Raw genomic sequence first — 21,355 nt, 5'->3', positions numbered from 1 at the left:
GAAAGAGAAAAACTCTATGACCAGCCCATAAAATCTGCTTTCGCTGTTTTGCTGCAGACAAGACCATCAACAGTTCTGTATATTCGAGGAAAAGAACAATAATGCCTTTGGGGCGACTAGCTGAAGAGGAGGAGGAGGAGCCCCTGATTCTAGGACCAATACGATGCGCACTCTTTAGGTTGAGAGTAACACCATCCTTCAGGCCAATTCACTTAGGAATATGGTGTTTAAGAAAATCAATCATATCCAAGCCTTCCTCTCCCTCAGGTGTGCAATAAAGCCTAAGGTTGTTGCGCCTATTGAGGTTTTCTAAGTCCTCAGTTTGCTGTTGAAGAAGAGCTATTTCATTTGGACATAGCTTCCACATTGGGGATCACAACCTGGGTATCACTAACCCTCTGCTTCACCACAGTTACTCTTGACTCTAAATTAGACCATTTCTCCTCTATTCTCTGGAGGGTGGCATTGGTCTCTACCACAAAAGGCTTTAAGTTCTTCAGGTCTTCCATAAGATCTTCCATTGCTATAGGCAGTGGAGATTTTGAGGGAGAACCAGGCTTTTTCAATTGGAGCTTAAAGGCAGCACTAGTAGAGTCTTTACGAGCTGAAGACAGATTTGCGGAGGCAACTCTTTGGTTTGAGGAAAAAGGAGGCTCCATGAACATAAATAAAAAATAAAAAAATGACTCCAATGCTATCTTGTTAGCAGGTACCATGAAAAACAGCAGAAAAGATCCAAGAGGAAAGAACACAAAACATGTTAATTATCCTCTATATCTCTCTCCTATAATGATATTGAGTATATAAAACTTAAGAGAGTACACAGTCCACATGTATCTCCACACTATACCTCATGATTTTCCAGAACAGAGAGATGACATTAACAAGATGAGATGCCACTTCCAGGGAGTGTATAGTAACTACTCCATTGTATTTTTGCAGAAAAAACAGCCAAGAAGAAGCAAAAATTCCTGGGGACCACAAAACCCCTTGACATATCTCTGACTATGGCCACCAGTGAGAACCGCGAATCACTGCAAAAAATATGGCGGCCGCAATGATGTTTGCTGAGGCAACTCCAAACACTGGAAAAGCAATGCAAAAAGATCCTGGAGGAAAGAACACAAAAGATGTTTAGTATCCTCTATATCCCTCTCCTATAATGATATTGAGGATATAATACTTAAGAGAATGCACAGTCCACATGTTTCTCCACAATATACCTCATGCTTATTCAGAACAGAGAGGTGACATTAACAGGATGATGTGCCACTTCCAGGGAATGTATAGTAACTGCTCCGGTGGATTATTGCAGAAAAAATAGCCAGGAATAAACAAAAATGCCAGGGAACCGCAAAACACCTTGACAAATCTCAGAATAGGGCCGCCAGTAAGAACTACAAATCGCGGCAAACAAAATGGCTGCCGCAACGATGCCTGCTGAGACAAAACCAAACGCGGGAGAAGCAGGGCAAGAAAGGCCACAAAATAGATTAAAAAAAGACAGCTACCTGCTCTCTCGCGCTGGTACAGCAAAAGGCTTCAATCCATGTAGTGAAAGGAATGCTTCTGCCGCTAGTTATCTAAACAAGTCTCAGCCGAGATGTGGAGCTTCAGGGACTTGCGGCCATCTTTATCAGCACTCAAGCCACGCCCCCCAGGCCATCTTTTTAAATGAGAAAGCTACTGAACGGCCTCTATGTTAGAAGCTTAGGCCCTCATTATGATGGCAGTCAGACGAGCGTCCGACCGCCATCGCCGTGGACAGGTGTCTGTCTGACAATGAGTAGGTGGTCCAACCGGCCCAATTATTATTTGACCGCCATGCATGCATTTGTAAAGTGCCTTTACCTACTGCAAAAATATTTACAACAAGGGGTGGTGAGGGACAGAGTCTCTGAATTAAGCAGAAAGCTCTCACCCAGTCAAGAGATCAGGGCTAGATCCAACACCGTTTTTTAGCTCACTGCACCATCCCAGTTTCAGAACCTGGCTGTATGCAAATTAGTCTGTTCCTGTCCCAGTGCATGATGGGAACAGGGCAAACCAAACTACAAAAGCCAATTCTTACACTGGGAAGGAAACAAGCTCCTGGGACCGGTTTCTGGCATTCCACCCCCCTTTTGTAAATTTACCTACTGCAGCTTGCACTAGAAAAGGACCGCAGCGCAAGCCGCAGCAGGAAAAGGCACTTTGTGCGCATTCATACACTGTGAGCCTGGCACCGTGTGGTGCCTGGCAGAGGGTGCATGGATGTGTGGAGGTGCACTACATGTGCCACCTGGACAACTCATCAGTGGCCCACGGGGAATAGGAGCCATGCTCGGGACCTACAAAGGGCTATGTGTATCAAGCAAAATTGCATTTGCAAACGCTGAAATTCGCAAAATTTCGGAGTTTGCAAATGCAATTTTGCCAAATGGTATGTATTAAGGCAAAATAAGGAATCGCAAAATTTGCAATTGCATTAAAGGAATCCCAAATTTTGCGATTCCTTAAATGCAATGTATGAAGCACCAAAAAAGTGCAATTTGGCCTTAAGGAATCGCAAATTACCACCAACTTCAAGTTGGTGGTAATTTGCGATTTCTATGAAAAATGCACTTTTTTGCATTTTTCAAAGTGCAATGTTAAGCACATACATGTGCTCCACATGTGCACCCATGCTTATTTCAGGGGTGCATCAGGGTGTCCTTTTGACACCCCTGCACCCTTGAAATTATTCTCAATTTGCGATTCTCAAATTGCGAATCGCAAATTGAGAATAACTTTCCATTCATTCCTAAGGGCCTTCTGGCCCATAGAAATGAATGGGAAAGTATTCCTTAATTGCGATTCGCAATTTGTTATTCGCAATTAAGGAATATGTAGGATTCGCAAAATGTATTGCAAATCCTACATACATAGCATTTTGCGATTCTCAAATAGCGATTCGCAAAAAATTGCTATTTGAGAATCACAAAATGACTTCTTGATACATATGGCCCAAAGTTCCTTTCTGACTGTCTTTTCATGGCAGTCAGACCACCATGAAAAGGCAGTCGGAAACGGACATCCACAGGCACCTTATCCATTGTGGGGACGAGAGTCAGAACCCCTGACAGCAAACGGTTCGACCACAACAGTATCATGATCCGGCAGTCGAACCAAAGAGCAGTCAGCGGTCGCACCGCTAGCAACAATCTGTCGGTGGCGGTAAGACCAGCATCCCAATGAGGCCCATAGTTTTGATCCTATCACAGCAAATTATGTACTCCACATCAGAGGATAGGTCTACATGTTTCAGCCTAGAAATGCCGAAACCGAAACATTTGGCTTTCGTCAGGACCAGCTATAAAGATTTCTAACTGTAGTTTTATTCATAAAGTAATAGGGTCTTTACTCTAGTCCATGCACCCATTCAGTGCTATAGTACTCTCAGCCAGGCACTCAGTCCAGTTTGCCGAACACTTCCAAAACCTTCTGAGGGACTTCCTCAGTCTGTGTTTTTTGTATATCCCTGTTTTTTGCTCCATAGGCATAAGGGAAGAGATCAGCCTTGTAGTCACACAGTTGTCAAAGATCCTGACCCGATTTTTTCACCTATTGTACTCTGCATCTTCCTGCAATCCATGAATTAAACCCATCTCTGATCTTTTATAACAGGCAACCTGTGACAAACCCAGTGACCTATTATTAAGAAATGATGTGGCGCTGAGGGGAAAAGGCAGGTCAGGTGATGAAACATAAACAAATCTGCCGTTTAAAGAACAAAAACAAAAAGTGCCTTTTCTTTCTTACGCTCTGTTTTTCTCGCTGTGTAGTAACAAGCAGAAAGGAGATATTTATTACAACTGGGCAGAATTTGAATTACGCTGGAGTAATTATGGAAATTCATGACATGGAATGACTGATAATAACTCAAGTTCGCCTATTTGCATAATTAAGAGTAATTTGGGGGAAAACATCTTTTAGTGAGAACACATTTAGCAAGCGACTGCTCGAGCTCACTATTCATGTTCTCTTGCATTTGGCACTATTTCTTAGCTCAAAAAGCATTCTTGCATTCATTTTGGAAGTGAGGGGGCATTTATGTGCTAAGAAAAAATGCTACATGCAGAATTACTCTTCTTTTTTTGGTAATTCCTTGTGATTACACTACACAGAATCACTCAAGTTTTGCCCCATCCTAATATTTATGGTAATGTTTATTTTTTTCACTCCATAGTTGTTGGAGGCTGGCTTAATATATGGTGCACACTTATGTAAGTGAGTACCCTGCACTAATCCAGACAACTCTCATGGTGATTTTAGTGGTCTTGAATAACCTTAGAAAGCCCTCTAAGTGCTAGCTTTGGAGAGCAGCCTTCACGCTTAGTCCAGAAGGAGTGTAAAGCAGCTTGTTTTACTAGTGCGTAATCTTATGGTGTATGTTAAGTGAAAAAGAACCACACAGTATAATTATAAAAATATGTATTTGTTATAAACACTCTCTAACATATTGCAATATCTCCTAGCCAGAGATAAAACCACGATACACAAAATATTTTGGTAATAGAACAGGTAAGTGCACAAATACACAGTGGCCTCCAGGGGGAGACCAAACCATATACTGAAATAGTGGCATGCGAACCATGACTAACTCGAGAATGGGCCCAGAAAATGTAGAAGAGCCAGGGACCTAAGGAACCACCCAAGGTAAGTATCTAGGAACCCCACTGAGGTCGTGTGTAGAGTGGGGACACAACTGCATACTCAAGTCAACGGGTAAGTCGCTGTTGCAGTTTTAAAGAAGAAGGACCCTTCCCAGAGGACCCTGACGAAACTTCATGGAAGATGGAAGGTTGGAGAGTCACCCCACCTGTGGATATCCCAGGAACCTGGATAACAACACCAGTGAAGCAGGGTCCATAGGTGCAAAGTGACGTTGGAAAATACTGTAGACCACAGTGGAGGACTTCAGAAAAGTTGCAGCTGGTGAAGAAGGTGAAAGACTCCGGTGGAACCCAAAGGTGGAATCAAGATGATAGGTACCTGCAAGCAGAGGGGACAGAGCCTATGCCGCTCAGGAGTGACCAGGAGGCACGGGAGATGAATGTCCACCGATGTCGGAGATGCAGGAGAGTTGACGGTGCCCTTGACGTTGCAGCTGTGCAGACCAGGCGATGCTGATGAAGACCAGGAGCTGTTCACGTGCTATCCCACGTTGGATGTTAAGAGCCAAGGGGTTAGTGACTGGCAGGGGCACCAACAAGCCTTGGCAATGGCAACTAACGTAAATGTTGAAAAAGGTGCAGTGTCAGGACTAGCAAGGTCCAAGTGAGTCACCACGAGCAAGTAAGTCAGAGCATGCCCCGAGCAAGTAGGGGAGCCCACTAGAGCCAAAAAAGACCATTGAGAGGACCCATAGGCCGGAGGCGCAGGAGTACCAACAAAACCTTGAGCAGCTCACCAAAGGAGGAAGGCCCACAGTGCAGAGGATGTGGTGCAGGTGAAGATCTTGACTGCAGGAAATGCTGGAGGCTGGAACTTCTTGGAGCCCGAAGATCTCTGGAGGAGACAGTCAACAAGCCTTGGCAATGGCAAGTCGATGTAGTGCACAAGGGTACTGCTCCAGCGGTACCGAGAGGGGATACTGACTTCAAACTTGCTGTGAAGATAGGGCTTGCCTCGAGGGAGTGGCAGAACCACCACCCAGTTTCTGAACCTTTTGGAGTCCGTAGGAGCTCAGGAAAAGCAAAGCGGTCAGCTTTGTTACGGTGCCTGCAGATGCAGGGGAGTGGCTCCTTCAATTGAAGAGAGATTCAATTCAAGTGTCTTGGATGTCCACAGGCTTAGTGAAGAATCTGTATGGAGCACAGGCACAGACGTTGCAGAAGACCAGCAGGATGACAAGACCAGGAGCAGCAGGAGTCTTCCCAGTTGCAGTCTTGGATCCCAAAGCAAAGTCCAGCGAAGTCCAGAGTGCCCAGATGGTTGAAGTTGAAGTGGTTTCGGATCTGAATCTTGTCCCACGACAAATCTAAGGAACCACCCACAGGTAAGCCCTTAAGTACCCTAAGGAAAGTGTTGGACAATTAAGGGATCCCTCCCACAGAAGGGGCTGGACAGTTGGAGGATACTCCCATGTCCTTTGTCCAGTTTTGCACCAGAGTGGGAGCCAATGCCTCCCTGAACTGATTTTAGTTGGAGTATGTGAGCAGGGCACCAAATGTGCGTTCAAAGCAGTCTAATGGCACTGGAAATCACCACCACCCTGTCTCAATACAATAAATCCTGTCTGGGAAGTAGTCACCCCTCTGTGTGACAGGAAACCTATGTCCTGCCTTTCCCTGCTTGAGCTTGACTAAGCAGCAGGAGGGCAGGATGGTGTCTCTGGTTAGCAGCAGCCATAGTTTGCTGTCCGGGTCTAGAAGACTGGTACCAGGATCACTGAGGGCCTCCTGGAAGAGCTTTGCAGTGCATGGAATCATACCTGGTGTTGGGGTTTGATTCCAACATGTTTGATACCAAACACAAAAGAGTTTGTTACAGCCAGTTTAGAGATAGCCATCGCGTAATGACGCATGGCCATTCTATATATCGTAATGGCTGATGAACTTACAACTTGGGAGAATGGACTCCGTGGATTGTAGGGGTGTCCTGCTCATGCAGGGGCACTCTCAAACTTATAACCGAGCCCACTGCCTTCAGGATTGAAACGCCTGCCTAAGGGGTGACTTACAGGTTTTAAGCGTATTGACCTCAGATATTAGGAAACTTATATCTGTCGTAAGTGGTGTTAGCTCCAGCTTACACAGGCGGCAATGGCAGGCCTGTAGTCACAATTTGAGTGGTCTTCCATGGGTGGTATAATACATGCTTCAGCCATGGGGGACCCCTGGTGTACCTACGCCCTGGGTACCTTGATACCATATACTAGGGAATTATACAGGTACATCAGTAGCCAATCTGGGGTGTACATAAGTGCTCACTGTGTCCAATTTATGGAATGACCATGGAGACTGAGTTCCTGATTAGCAGGATCCCAGTCAGACTAGTCAGTAAAACATAATGCCACCAGCAAAAAGTGGGGGTGACCATGAAAGTAGATCTTACTGTCCTACATTAGGTAAATATAGAAACGCTAGAATCATTTCTACATGTTTCTAAATGCAAAGAGACTGAACCATTTTTTTAAACTGACCTGTAATAAATTGATTCTAATACCTTTTTGGAATAAATATGTGTAGGAAATTGGATTGTTGGTTGACTGGGGTGTGAGCCCTGGTCAAGCAGCAAACTCAATCCTTGTCGGGATGAGGCACTGGTTTTTGCAACAATTCAAACAGGAACAAAGTGAAAATACCACATGAAAAGGATTCCTCAACAAGTTAGAAAAATAGAACATTCTTTAATAAATAACATAAGACCAAAATGACAAAAATGTAATCAGCAGAACCGGAGATTAGCAATTTTAAAGATTTTAGTGAAAATAGCACCAAAAGCACAAAACGCCAACTCTGGATAGCTGGTCGTGCAAGAAAGGGACAAAGTCACAAGTTCAGGCTGACCATGATGGAGTGCAGTCTGTCTACGGGGGCCCAGTTATTCCAGCTTAAAGAACCTGATATCCTGGTTTGCGCAGCGTTGCAAGGATCCGCATCAAAGATGTGCTGCACAGCTGAAGTGATATGTTGGTTCTGAGATGTGGGGAGGCTGCGGTGTGAGGTCCTGCACCATCATCAAGGATCCAGTTGAACGGGGCTTGCGTTGCGAAGTCCAGTATTGAGGATGCTTCGCACATTTGAGGCACTGCGTCAGTTCCGAGGAGTGGTGAGGCTGCACTGCAGACTCTGTTGTCATATTTGTGGCTGCCATTGATGAAGAATGCGTGGACCGGCACTGACGATGCATCGTGCAGCAGTTCTGATAGGCTATGTGATGAGTTGAATCCAAGCAGCTGTGGTGCTGTGGCAATTCTGCTCAGGTCTGCACCCCACAGCAAAGGAGATGCGTTGATTCCACTTATCACAGAGGGTGGCAGAGCACCTTAAGCCCACTTCCAAGGATCTAGGACTTGGTTGGCACCACTTGGCAGAGTAGACTCACAAATGGAGGAGTCAGCTACAGATGCAAGGTTGTTGGAAGCCTGTTGTGTGCCAGAGGCTTTAGATCAGGAGGCCAGCCTTCTAGCCTTTGGAGTTACTGTAGGGTTCTGGGTTCAAAGAATGCAGGTCCAGTCCTTCTCACCCAGGCAAGTAGGCAGCAGGTCAGAACAGCAGGCAGTAGTTCTTCAGCGGAGTAGTCCAGCAGAGTGGCAGTCCTTTCAGCAGCACAGCACTTCTTTCTGACGGAGTATCCACAGGTCCAGAAGTGGTGTCTGAGGTTCAGTATTAATGCCCAGTTTCACATTTGAAGTGGGGAGAAGCTTCTAGAGGTAGGCCTCTGAAGTGCACAGGTGCCCTGCCTTCCTGGCCCTGGCTCCAGACTAACTACAGGGGGTAGGCATCCTTTTGGTAGAAACAGGACACAACCTATTCAAGTTTAAGTGAGGCGGGGTCCAGCTCCTCCCTCCCAATCTTCCAGTGATGGCCCTAGGCACACCTAAGCTCCCTATTCTATGTGGCTGTCTAGGAGGAATATACAAAGTCAAAAAGTTAATTACACTCAGTCATTTGACCCAGAGACACGCTGCAGGCACCAAATAGCTAAAGCAAGAAAATGGCAACTTTCAAAAAGTAGCATTTTCAAGATTGTAATTTAAAGTTTGACTTCACCATAAATTAGGATTTTGTATTACAATTCCAAAGACACCAAACATGAACTGATTACCTGTTCCGATTGGGAAATTACAGCAAATTAAATGTAATAAAGTAACTCCAAAGCTATCCTATGGGAGAGGTAGGCCTTGCAATACTGAAAAGAATTTTTCACTACCAGGACATGTAAAACTTAAAAGTGCGTGCCCTACTTTTAAAATACATTGCACCCTGACATCTGTGCATTCCAGGGCCTGCCCTAGGGGTAACTATATATTGGAAAGGAAGGTTTGTGCCTGGCAAAATATTGACTTAGCCAGTGCAAATTGTCAGTTTAAAACTACACACACAGGCTGCCATGGCAGACCAGAGACATGTTTAAAGTACTACTCAAGTGGGTGGCATAATCCGTCCTGAAGGCCTACCAGCAGATTTTCCTCTACAGGCCCTGGGCACATGTAGTGCCACTTTACTAGAGACTTACAAGAAAATTAAACTTGCCATTTGGGTATTAGTCAATCTTATCATGTTTTAAGGAGAGAGCACAAGCACTTTAGCATGGTTAACAGTGGTGAAGTGCACAAAGTCCTAAGGCCAGCAAAAATGAAGTTAGCAAAACAGGAGGGTTGAAGGCAAAAAGTAAGAGGGAAAACCACACCAAAGATGCCAGGACTAACAATATCTAACCATTTTTTGATGTGTTCAATTTTGCAGTAGAAATTCCATTTTCAAAATCGGCCCTGGAGGGGGCCACATGCCCCAAATATATTTATTAATCCCCCAGGACCCGGCCCACTCGGGCATTAAAAAACAACTGCAGCAGACATGCTTGTTTTTTTTATGTTGCGGCAGTTCCTCTGTGAATATGCTGAACATTTAAAAAAATAACATTTTGGCCCCAGAGACCCCACCACCAGGCCTGGTGGGTCAGGGTATCCCTACCCAGCCCCCTTGTGGTTTTTTTTGTGTTTTGGTGAGGAATCGGGCTGAGTCACGAGTCCCAATATAGCTGCCACCACATGCTGGTTAAGGTGATGGCAGTCAATCAGATCTCAGAATGAGATCTGTCGGATCTGCAGACACTCTAAATCCCTAGATATATGTAAATAGTTTTTCTTTAATAACGCCAACATTAGTGAACAGATTTACATCAAATTACAAAAGAGATCTAGCTGGACAAAGATCTTGCATTCTGCCAAATTTGGTGTAATTCACTATGGGGAAAAGGCGTTTTGGGACTCCCCTTATTCTCGGTCCCCGGTTGACGAATCACCCCTTTCCAGACAGCAGCTGAAGTAAGTGGCAAACTAGATTTGAAAATTTTGTGAAAATTCGTTGACTGGTGCCAAAGTAATTAGCAAAACAAAAAATGCATTTCCTATGAAAAATAGGTGCTAACTATAACTACCTACTGGCGACCGCCACATCAGTAGGTAATATATACCTATGTAATTGCACACACATATATAGGTTAAAGGGATGTTATGGTTAGGTGAAAATGTCCGTTAAAAATAAAATATACCATTGTACACTAACAACATCACTGAAATTGACACATTATAGTTCCTTCCTTAAATTAACTATAACTCACACCCCGCCATGCTCAGCATTTCAGATATTGCAGTCATGTTATCAGTGATGTCATAGAATGTGTCATGAGTGATGTAATATGTGAGGTCATAAGCAGTGCATGGTGGGGGCCTGAGCTGAAGTTACTTTGTTGCATGGTGGCACGATATATAGTCACTTGAGATAAGTACAACAGGTGAATTTCAGTGGATTTCTTTGTTTAAATGATATTTTCAAAACTTTGATTCACACCTAACCATAACGTCCCTTTAACTATTGACTTTTTCAGAGCATTTCTAAGGTTTTTACTGGTTGGCTTCCTGTTGCCCTATATTAAACAAGTACCTTTTTTTAATTTAATAGCTTATGGACTCTTCAAAATTTCTTTACATGCCAAATGTTTGGATTTTCCACTGTGTTGGCACTGCAAAACGGTTGTTGGTTCATTAAGACAAGTATTATTTGAATGAAGCATTATCTCCCAATTTTGCCAACATGTATTGGACATAAAATTATGACCATACTCAATAATACTGATAGGATTTCATATGATATACTTATATGTAAATCTACTTCTTTATCTGCTACTTTGTCTAATGCACATAACGAACTATTTGATTTTCTGATTTCCTCTGCTCTTAAATCAATTACGACCAATTGGAAAAATGATTCTTCATTATCACTTCATACTAGGTAGTTCTAGATTACATTCAACAGACGGAGAGCTCAATTATTGCTTAAAGGTGTTGTAAATAATTCTTCTTTATAAGTGTTTTGGCAACCAGTGATAATTATATTACTTTATATATGTTATGATTAACTAGTTTTTCTACAGTTGACTACATATTATTCAAAGTATTTCCTGTATACTAAGTAGGTCTTGTTTCGTTTCCTCCATATTTCGAATTTAATTTTACGTTTATATTTTCATCTCTTCAATATTTACTTCTACTGGTACAATATTATTTCTATCTGTGTGTTTACATTTCATCATGTACTATGTAGCATTTCGGAAACTTGTTTTTCTATTGTCTCTTTCTATTTAAAATTAAATAAAGTATTTTAAACCCAAAATTAGCTGCCATGCAGCAGCATCTTGCACAATGCTGCAATAGAAAGGCATGCTCGGGCGAGCTATTGATCACCTATTAGCAGCTGAAGTGTCAAAGACAATTGGCTCCTCCGTTTGAGGATGCAACCACCAAGAGTCCTTGAAGCTCAAGGTCAGTAGTGCTAAGTGGGCTCGTGTTTATGAGGACTTGGGTTGTCCTTCAAGCGGGAGCAACACTGCCTGGAGGTAAAGATGTAAACCACATTCAGAATTGATATGAAGGTATGTGGCAGCGTACAAGTTTAAAAGAAAAACATTATAAGAAGCAAAAACATGTAATTATGTAAAAGGGGAAAAGGACAAACATGTAATTATGTAAAAGGGAAAAAGGACAACACAAATGGTTGTGGGTTTCAAAGGCAGAAAAAATGAAGAATCAGATGGAAGAAATAAATGTTATTGACCCTAGGAGACCCTTTCAATATGTCATAATGAAGGGGATAAAAGAACGTATGATGATGTAACTTTTAAAAATGAATAAAATCTGATTTTAGAAAAACATTTAAAAAATGAAGGGGATAAAAGAAAAGTAAGAATTTGGCGAGTGTATTAAGGGACTCCAAGACCAGATGCGATTGCACGTCAGTTTAATCCAAGGTAAGACACACCACAACCAGGAGCGCACGGCATCTGCGAGGTACAGCAAGCAACTGACCAACACCGCCATGTACCTCGCAGACACTGTTCGCCTCCAGAACCAAGAATCCTCTCAGAACATATACAATGAACTCGTGTATGAGGGTGCACTTGATACCACACAACACTACACCCACATACAACACACACACAACCCTACAGGGTGGGAACAAGGCAGAGGAATGAGTATAGAAAGTAAAAGAAGGAGCTGGCTGCATTATATGGGTGGGAGCAGCAAACAGAAGAGGAAGACACATGCGACCTTACTCAATTTTATTGATTTTTGGAAGAAACAGAGAACAGTACAGCACAGGTAAATCATAGTAATTGATACAGTGACAAGGCTACAGGGGGTTCAGAATACGGCAGCCAGACTGCTATTGGGCTTTTCAGCTAGGAACCGTGTTGGCCATCAGCTGCGATCCCTCCATTGGCTTCCTGTGGTGGATAGAGTTAAATATAAATCATTGGTTCTGGCCCATCGCACTCTCCAGGGTGTGGTCCTCTCTCTCTGCAGAGACAGTTCTCTGTATATGTTCCTTCGCGAGCCCTTCGCTCCATGTCCCTATGCTTTGCCCAGGTCCTCCGCTTTAAGGGCAACTCCTTTGCTGTGAAGGCTGCCGCTGCTTCGAATGCCCTTCCTCTCGTCCTGCCTTCCAACCTATCATCCGGGACCCTGCAGTTCTTAAAAGGAACTTAAAGACACACTTCTTTGTCTGTTAGTCTCTCCCCGTACCCCTCTAGGCATCGCGCCGGGACACTCATGAGTATCTGCGCACGTAATAAATATATGTATCATAACATAACAGTGGAATAATTATCAGTGGATTCATGCCGGTCATACATGCCGCTCTCACTGCAAGCATGTTGTCATATGCCTTCATAACCCTGGAAGAGACAGGGTATACACACATCAGAATTGGTTTAGCCATTTGCCCAGGACCCCTGAGTGTTTGTCTGGGCAGCCTCTCGGAGTTACAATTAAAGAGATTTAACATTTAATGGCACCTCCCTGTCCTTCACATAAAATGAACCTTCAAAGCTAATGCACTATTCCCGGATGACGGAGAAACTCAAGGCGCTAGCCGCCCACCATATTACCTGAAAGCCGTACGTCTCAATCCTGATACAGCTGACTGAATCAGTCTTTTTTCCTGCAGTATCCTTCACGCGCCAAGAGGTCATTTCGTTTATGGTGGGAGCTACATAAATAGACAGTATTATGATTACTCGTCCCATTCGTTTTTATGCACTCATTACATCACGTTATAAGTAATAAAATCAAAGGACCCCATCCTATTTTAGCTTGCATCTAGTGTGCATGCGTCGCATAGCAGGGAGGCCTCCAAAGATCAAAGCCAAAGCTGTCCTTTCAGAGAGAACATGTGCATTAATCAAGGATGCGCCGCCGCCTGCAGGGGACACATTTAACCTTCAGCACACCCAGAAGCATCGGACCAAAGGCACATCGATCCCCACGTGAACCCCACCGCCGAGGGTTAAACCATGACATGGCCCCTGAGTGGCGCGCGTCCAGATGCATGTCAGATGGCTCTGGAGAGACAGCTGGGCCGCGGAGCGCAGGGCTTTGAACTCGGCCCTCGGCAGAGAGAAGACGGGCTCTTGCAGGGACGCTTCAGACTCCCAGAGGGTCCCTCCGAAATCAAGCAGGTATTTGTTGTACTTTGTTTTGCGTGGAAGTGAACTGGACTCCTTGATAAAATGCATTTTAATATTAACATGTACCAAGGCGCTTTTATATCATTTAAAAGTTTCCTGTTGAAAGATGCCATGCAAAGCTGACTCCTCACGTTTTGTATGTTTACTGAACGCCACTGCGCGTTGCCACGTTTGACCTACCCTTCCACGCGTCCGCATATGTGCTAACATTCATTTATTGTATGGGAAGTAGCCCTTTGTTACAATTGAACAGGTCTGGGCTTGATTCATTAGAAGAAAAAATGCTCGAATGGCTGGGCTAGAAGGAAACGTTTCCAATCCTTCAAGGAGGAGCGTTTGTGGTTATTCCTCAACACAATTAAAAATATCTGCCAGATGTTCCTTGCGACTTTCGACAGTGCTGCGGTTTGGAGAATTACAGTTACTAACACTCACACCCTCATTACATCCACATAAAAGAAAAAAAGGAATGTCGGAGCCACAAAAAACAGCTCATTCTAATCGTATTAGGGACAAGGGTAATGATTCGAAAGTATAAACAGGAGTTTTGTTACGAGACATAGAAGAAGGACAATGCGAGAATTGTTCAGATTGCTGAATTCTTTACTAGCTAAGAAGAGGGAAGTGTGACTTCCCATCAGATGCCAGGCTTTTGGGAAAGTAATAGTTTCAGGAAAGCTATGCAGTTAAAGTGTGTGGTTTAAAAAAAACCTGTTAACATATATGGTAAGCAAAAAATCAGTTAGCAGCATTTTAAGGATCTTGTCGCTTGAAACGTTTGCTTGTGCGCGTGGTCTTTCCATGCGTGGCTGGCTTTAGGGACATTGCTGAAGGGCTTTGGCAGATACAATTACACATTCATACTAACAGGGCGTATGGTTCGTATGTTAACTATTTGTACTATATGCAAATACATTTGATGCTCAGTCGACTTTAGGTGGAGAATAGAATTGATTCACACCCAGAGTTATACATAAAGTTAAGTATGGAGGGATCTACCGAAATGTAGCTTGCAATAGGTATATATCAAAATTCTGATTGGTGGTTTCAGATAAAAGCTTTTAAAATTACAAGGAGAAGCCATATCATTAAAATAACCATTTGATAAATGTTGATATTTTTTTTTAACCGCTTGATGTCAGGATTTTCCATTGTAGAAATTGAACTAAAAATGTTGACTGCTGAAATGTACCTAATATCTGGCGTTTGTGCCTTTATTTCTTGAGTTCTGCGAATAAAAAAACATTTACTTGATAGACCTCGGAACAGAAATGTACAGTTTATTTACATTTCTTATTTTCTTTAAGACACAGTTTTTAAACTGCTCAGTCATAGCTGGAGAACACTGGAGTACTGGGTTGGGAGATGGTTCAAGACTATTTACATGAAGTGGAGAAATTCTTATTTTCATTGCACATTTTTTACAATACATTACATTACGCAGTTAACAATTTGAGACACAGATAGATGAAATGGTTTGCTCAGAATCATATGGTTATTTAAGGCCAAGTTACAGTTGTATCCGGGTTTGTGAGACCACACCAGATCTCCTTCCGTGAGCTAATTGTTGACTGATGCACAAAATCAATTATGCTTCTTTGTTAAGCCAATTATTCGGCATCTGACTGGATATTAAAATAACTGCTAGTGCCATTCCAATATAAATAACACCTCTCATTTTAATAACATTAAGTAGGACCATCTTTGAGCAAGACGGTTTGCATTTACTGAAATGTGATTCTGCATTTTGGAGGGCTGAGGAGGGGTACTGGAAACAGGACGAGTGAAATATCATAAAGCTGGTTATCTTTACTTTTATGGTACCTGCGCATGTTCGACCTTCTTGGTATGAGGTTGTAGCACAGTTCAGCTGCTTGGAAATTTTTATTACTATTAACCAGTATGAGTGAAATTGATAAACCAGCTTTAAAGTTGGCCATAGGAAGAAAAAAATCTATTCCCTGTCTACTTTGACAACAGTAGCATTATCACAGTTTTCATGATTACTTCATCTCTATTTTTAGCCCTGCCCATCGCTGTGTCCCCATGTCCTTATTGGGAGATGTCCTGTAATAGCCACACTGTGTCTATCAAAGTTAACAAGAGACACAGCTCGTGTCCAGCTAGGAGGACATTGGATGGTATCTCTTTCAACTTCAACACTGGAAATTGGAGCACCTCTGGATTGTCTCCAAAGGGTAAGGACAGACACATTTTGCAAACCTTGTCAATAAGCTGGACAGCTGGTCCTCCTGGTGACGACCATCCATCCAATAAACTTGCAAGCCATGGAAAAGTCCAGAATATGGCACACTGCCTGCAGCAATATTTCAACGACAGGCATTAGATAATGTTCCCTTATCCCTAGAAGGTTAATAGATACTGCAATACAGCTAATCCAGTTATTTAAGTCTGGTGCGTTTTCTTCTGGTGACACCTAACACGTTTCGGCTAACGCCTCTGTCGCGGGACGAAGGTGTTATCTGAAACGCGTTGGTTGCAGTGTTTTCACACCTACCACAAATAAAATCAACATTTTTTAAGCCAATTCCATGAGTGCACTTTCGATTAATTTCGGTCAATTCTTCCTCTCTTGTCTCACCCGAGTGCATTGCACCACCACCCCTAGGGTCGGTGACGACTACGTTCGAGAGGAGTTTTATGTAATATAAGTGGTGCAAGGGACCTTGATGTGTGAGAGGAGAAGCCTCAAGTGGAATATTAGGTTGAGCTTCTCACTCAATAAAGGTAATAAATAGCTCATTGCCCTCTGCACATCGTTTAAGTCATGGCATTGTTTCCTAAATATTTGTTGTAAAAAAAAGTATTAATCTAAAACCATGTTTCAAGGGGTTAAATTAGCATTGTAAGGCTTCGTGATCATTAGCAGATTTGTTTTCTTGAGCAATGTCATTGTAACACGCAAACATTGAGACAGTAAACAGTAGTTTTTCATGCCAGTTTTAGTGTACATAGGTAATAACATGAAGTTTGACATTTACTTTGTAATGATAAAAATGAGAATGTACGTTTATTAGTATCATTGCTTCTAAATAATTTGTTTTATTGTGCCACATCTACTATCCCAGGCATAGCAGATATATATGTTCCATGAGAGTGTCTTGAATTTTTAGTTTTTATAGCAAAGTCACTGTTAACATATAAGCCTAACTAAAGTCCTTTTAAGGATAATGCTATTCTAGAAACTTGTTATAGTTTTAAATTCATTTTAATTTTTTTTAAATATTCAATTATTAGCTAATGTAAGTGTTATTGTTTTCCTTGTCTAATGGACGGGATTTACTGAAAATGTTTGTTTTGTAACTTTACGTGTTGATTTATCTGTTAATAGGTTAAAAGTACTCAGATTTTAAGAGAAAATGCTTTTTCTTAAAGTTCAAAAGTCTGTTACCTGTTGTTTCCGAGCTTTTATTTTTTTTTAAAGGTGTCTAAGTACACATTGTTTTAACTAATGTTAATCTTTTGGTGGTTACTCAAACTTGAGTATAGAAAAACAGAGAGGTGAAGAAAAGTGCATGGCTAAGGAGTATATAGAAAAGTGTAAAATATTGAAGGGAATTACAAGTAAATTACTGTTTTAGGCAAACAGCAGTATGTGACTGTATGATGAAACCCTTCATCACTGCTTTGACCACCACAGTGTATTTCTCTGCCACACTCGTCAGAACAAAAAGTACAAGAGTGCTAATAACTTTTGTGCGTACTGTGGCCTGGCAGTGATTCAGACTGATGAGGTTTCAAAGATTGTGCTGCTAATATTGTGTTCAAAGGAACCACACCATACTGTATAGGTTTAGTACTTTGGTTGTCATCTTGCACTCACAATTCACTTTCTCCTTTTGTTAGATGCATGTGGGCTTTGCATGAAATGCTTTGAAAATTACATCCTCTCTGTCAGAACCCCTTTCCTAGGGCTAAGGGGCGTGCTGGGTCACTGGATTCAACTGGGGGGGTTGAGGCCTCCTACGCCTGATGTTCCTGGGCCTGGACTACTGTGCATTCTGACTCCTTTTGCACTTGACTCTTAGTGGTAAATGTGGTGGCACAGTCCAAGGCTCCATTGCAGTAGAGTGCCTTAGTCTTTCCTCCTGTCTTACCCCTCATCTGGCAAGTGGAATAGGGTCTACAGAGCCATTCTGTGTCTCTGTGCATCCTTGGCCAATAGATCAGAGGGTACAACCTATCCTGGGTTTATGTAATCTCTGAGTGTTCTGTGCACTAATAGAACCACTAGCCTCTTACTAATCCTTGGCTCAGGATTTACTGGCTCAACTATAAAGTAGCAAACACAAGGAGATGATGGACGGAGCGCTGAAACATTTCAGACACTCACCCCCAGTCATAGACTTGGGTTAAATCCATCATCGTTCTTTAGCTCACTTCGCCGCCCCAGTCATATGTAAATCATTCTTGACCCTATTGCTCATGGGAACAGTCCAGCCCAAACTGCCAAGCCAGGTCTTCCCTGGCCGGAAACAAGCATCCTGGACTGGTTTTTGGGGTAAATCTCCTCATCAGCCAGGTTTACTTGAATCCAGTGGCAAAGTGAGGAAGGGACCCACATATGGGCATAACCTTGCAATTTAGGGTGAAAAAAGCAAACACAAGGATATGATGGACGGAGCACTGACATTTTTCAGACACTCACCCGACTCGCAGATCTGGTTTGAATCCATCATCGTTCTTAGGCTCACTTATCCTTTGCTGTCCTATTCCTGGACACCCTTGCTAGGTCCCACAGATGTAGAACACTTCACCTGTGCCTTGCGAAAATCTTCCAGGGTAGGCCCTCCCAGCAGCTCTGGATGTGACCCAGACTTCAGCAACTGGTCTGCTTCAGGAGCTTAATCCTCCCTCCCTCTGGAACAAAAGCGATTACCACCACAGCCATTGCCTTCGCAGAGTCTGCCTTTTCCTGCAGACTACCTTATTGTGGTCCCAATTTAAAGAACACCAGGATATTTAAAGAAGACCAGGAGCTCTGGAGGAGCCGCTTTCATACCTTGTTTAATTTTGATCTGATATTTAAAGAAGAATGGGAGTTCTGGAGCTGCTGCTTTCATATCATGTTTAATTTTTGTCCAGCGTAATAGAAGTAACCCCTGAATCATGGTATGTCTCCACTTTTCAAGCAAAAAATAAGGAAGGCTCCTATAATTCTACAGATAGCTATTGCATGATTGGTCTTATGGATACAGATTCTTAAATATTTGCAGACCTGATACTGGCTGAATTGGAATAATGGTCTGAAAGTAAAAACCTAGTCCCAATAAATCAAACAGGTTATAAACCAAAATCCAGCACTACAGACAACATGGTAGCGCTCACTATGATTGTGGACAAATACGTGTCTAAAAAAACAACTTTTATGTACATGCTTTGTTGATTTCTCCAAAGCCTTCAATCACATCAACTGAAATATACTAAGGAAAAAGTTGTTCGGTTGGAAAATTTCTACAAACCAATTGCCTGCTATCCAGCTCTTATATTCGAATAACTGGTCTCAGGTCAAACTTGGTCAAAATAATAGCTTGACAGAAAAAATCCTAATAAAGAGAGGCTTGAAGCGAGTCTGCGTCTTGGTGCAAATCCTTTTAAATTTTTTCTTGATGGATCTAAGTACATACCTAGATGCAGCAAATTCTCATCCTCCAAGCCTGGGTTTGAGAAAAAGAGACCTCACTACAATATGCCAATGAATTAAGCCTGATCAATCTGATTGGGATTGGGCTCCAAAGGTTACTTAACCATATAAATCTCTACTGCATCAAAAACTGTAAGAATATCAACCTCACAAAATCCCAGGTTGAGGTCTTTGGCAGGAAAATCAACAAGAAGGGGAGTTGGGTCTTTGGGTGGGCAATCAATACTGCAAGGCTCATCATATAAATATCTTGGCGTCTGGATACAAGATCGGCTATCGTACCAACTCCACCGAAACCAAGAATTGCTTCCTTGATCTCAGCGTTTCAATGAATTCATTGAAAATTACAATGTCTGACCTTTCTGCCACTACTTATAGCAATAAAAGACACGTTTATTTCAACACTTTGTGTGGTACAGAAGTCTATCTAGGAAAGTTCAGGATTTTTCTTAACTCTGCGCAAAATAAGGTTTCCATCTTACCCAGAATGCGTCACCGTCTCAGATTCGACTGGTATTCCGCCTGAATAGCAAAGATCAAACACAAAAAGTCTAATTTCCCAATAATATGTTGCTTTTTAGGTCATCTAGCAAAGCATATTACGTGCCCTATTGTGGAAAGAACTCAAACAGGCACTCAGTCAAATTTAAATAACTGGGCCTAGGCCCTAGATGCTGCACTGAAAGACCTAAAAGCAAAAGAGCTATGGGATATGCCACTGGCCTACAACTCCTTTAAGAACACAATTAATAAACCAATAGGAATGTTGTCATGGCACAGAGACAAAGAGGAGTTCAGCGAAATAAGTCATGCTTGGACAATCATTAATTCTCACAAGCATCTTCATCCATAGACATATTTAACAACATTACATGGGAGCATATTATCAAGAACGGCATTAAAATTATCGCCGCTTTAGCGGCAGGAAACTGCCGCTAAAGCGGCGATTAATGGGCTTGATAATATGCCCTTATGAATTCCCATAGTCGCCCATGTTCTGGTGTGAACATGGGCTTCTATGGGAATTATATCCAAAAACAAAGAGGGAGTGAGTATCCCCAGGACACAGTGTCCTAGTAATTTGTAGGAATGGAGAGAGAAACAGTAAAGAAAGGATTCTTTCTTTATTTAAGAAACCACTCAGTTCAGTTCAATATAAGTTTATTATGACCAATTGGTCTTTAAACTGCACATACCAACATTGCACAGATAAAAATACAATTATTAAAATATTTTAGAACAACCTAAAACCAAAATTCATTATTTCAGATAAAACCTATTTTTATAATATCATGCTGGACTCCAACCAATCTGCCTAAAAATTCAATATAGAAAAACATACATATTATAATTATAATCATTCAATTTAACTCTGATTGTCCCTCCATGGGTCCTTCTTACCATTTCCTTAATTCGTAAGAAGTCTTTTGGCTTCTTGGACAAACTTCGCCAAAGCAATTGCAATGTCCAAGTACTGCACATCCGCAAGAAGCTCAATTGCTTGAATCCTTGACCTTATTTCATATTTTTAGAAAATTGGCCTTAAAATTAATCGTCGCACAGATAACAATTTTTGTCAATCCATTAAAATATGAACACAAGTACCTTTTGAACCAATTCGGCATGCACATTTACCAGTATTATCTATTAATATATTTTTTATTTTCTCATTTGACCGTGCAGGATTGATGCCTATTCTCACCTTTAGTAATTCCAATCTCAACCAGTGGTTCGGTACGGTATCTAAATACGTATACCAATTATCATTACTCCAGCTATTTAACATAAACTGCACAGACTCTTTTTCTTACAGGTAATTCATGTCGATTTGTTTAGATTTTTCGTTTCCAAAGAGTTTTAGAACACTCTTCCGTTCTTCAATAGATAGTGACACCGGGTCAATTTTTACTTTTAAGGATTCACAGATGGAGTGGAGAGTCTTTCTGGAATCTTTTGCCCAGGTTAGATCACTCT

Source organism: Lissotriton vulgaris, chromosome 3_2 (assembly GCF_964263255.1).
Source record: "Lissotriton vulgaris chromosome 3_2, aLisVul1.2, whole genome shotgun sequence".
Taxonomy (NCBI): domain Eukaryota; kingdom Metazoa; phylum Chordata; class Amphibia; order Caudata; family Salamandridae; genus Lissotriton; species Lissotriton vulgaris.
Note: the sequence above shows the minus strand (reverse complement) of the source record.